Source organism: Echinops telfairi, unplaced genomic scaffold (genome assembly GCF_000313985.2).
Source record: "Echinops telfairi isolate 266 unplaced genomic scaffold, ASM31398v2 ScPeMD7_655;HRSCAF=1070, whole genome shotgun sequence".
Taxonomy (NCBI): domain Eukaryota; kingdom Metazoa; phylum Chordata; class Mammalia; order Afrosoricida; family Tenrecidae; genus Echinops; species Echinops telfairi.
In genome coordinates this window covers 22,602,486-22,604,483 of record NW_022104553.1, presented here as the reverse complement: position 1 = coordinate 22,604,483, position 1,998 = coordinate 22,602,486, and positions in this window count along the sequence as shown.

The following is a 1,998-nucleotide window of genomic DNA, read 5'->3' as shown; positions in this document are numbered from 1 at the left end:
CCCAAGGCACCGGTTCTTCTCTGGGTTTCCTTTTAAATTGTCCAGCTTTCTCAGACACATGAGACCATTGAAAGTGCATCTTAGTCCACATTGCCCGGCTACCCCCAGCTTCTATCCTCACCCCTCCTCTCGGATCACTCTAGTCTCTGGGTGTGGCAGTTACATAATCTTGTCCACTTGCGAAGGGGTGGAGTTTAGGCTGTGAATCAGGTCGCAGCTTGATGACCTCATTTGGAGGCGCTATGGAGATAAATAACTCCCTGGAGGTGAGACACACACGCTCTGTGAGATGTTCCTGTTGACAAGCCACACAGAGCTACCCTGATGGAGCCAGAGCCCTGGAGCTGAAGGAGCCACATGGAGACCCATGCCAGTGCTAAAATGCTTCCACCACCACTGGATCCACAAGACTTCCCACCCACTGGCCTGTGATCTTCCTGCCTTCAGCGTCATTGCATGTATTGCGTATTGCATGAGTTTGAAGAGGAATTTACAGACTGGTATTACACATATGGGTTCATATCGGACTTATGGACTCGATCCGGATTGGGCTGGGATGTTTTCTCAATATACAATTGCTCTTTTAAATAAAGCCCTTTCATGTAAATATATGAGTGTCTATGAATTTGTTTCTCTGGTCCACCCGGACTAACACACTGGGTCTTTGAAGAAACCATTCCCTCTATTTGGGACTCCCTTCCTCCGCTGGAGAAATTCCTATTCAAAGTCTCAGGAGCCCCTCCTCCAGGAAGCCATCCATCAGTGTCTAGAGGTGGGCGGGGCCTCCTCAGAGATCTGTGAGCCACCTGTGAGGCCTCCAGCAGAGGGTGGGCTCAGCGCCCAGGGAGGAGGGAAGGACCAGGCAGGAGGCGAGTCCCAGATGTGAATTTCACGCCTATTGGTCTCGGGCGCTGGGAACAAAGCCTGGGTCATAGAAAACATATGGGACTCTCACCCTGCTCCCTGCTTTCACCTCCTACCTCCCAGACCCCCGGGTGGGACGTGGCAAGGTCAGGGCACAGCAGGCCCGGCAGTTCCCACAATCTGAGTGGGTCCCCTAGCCCCTCTCTCTGCCCTCAACTCTGACTCACTCCGGGAGGCCAGCAAACTCTTCCTCGCTTTGTTCTTCCTTTCTTTCCTGGAGGAGGCCAGGCCACCAGGGGTTCAGATTGCAGGCAGGCTAGGTTTGATGGTGCTTTATTTCATTTTTATTGCCCGTCTCAGACTTTGTGTTGTTTGCAAAGTGGAGGTTTGTGGCAACCCTGTACTTCTTCCAAGGCAGGCCTGTTTGTTCTTCTGGCAATATCCGAGGTGTACCTGAAATAATTACCACCATGCCAAACACACCTGATGAATGCCTTTGAATGTTGGGTGTTGGCCAAGAACACTGTCATGAGCATACAGGACCAGCAGAGCCAACACATGTGTCTTAAGAGAAAGAAGGGCCGTCCAAAGGCTCCACAACATGAGGGCCTGTGTTCAAGGGTCCCGGCAATAGGAAGGTTGAGAACCGCTATAATATAGTCCTTTCTCAGAGACCATCCTGTGACCTGCCATCAACTCCAAGTTTTTAAATCTGAAACGACTGCTGTCCCTTCCTCTATCGTCTTCCCGGTCACTGGTCACTCTTCTCCCACGTTCTTGGCCAATCCTCAGGCAACGCAAGTCAGACTAGCCCCCCAGTGACGTCTTCCCACCAATGCCTTCCTGGACTTGGCCACCAACCAATGGGCTGCTATCCATCCTTTACCTCCCCAGGTGTTTCTCAAAACCGCCTTCGCCCCCTAGAGACTCCCTCAGAAGCCATCATGAGTCCGGAGCCCAAGTTCTACAAGATCCCGACTTTATTGTGAGAAATCGCTGCCTGAAGTCGGGAGCCACACGAGGAGGCCCTCGCGCTCATGGCGGCTGGCCGCCTTTCCGGGAAGCGTGCCTCGCGCCTGCGCGACGTCGGCGCGCGCGCAGTGACGTCAGGGGCGCCGCGGCGTCTGATTGGTC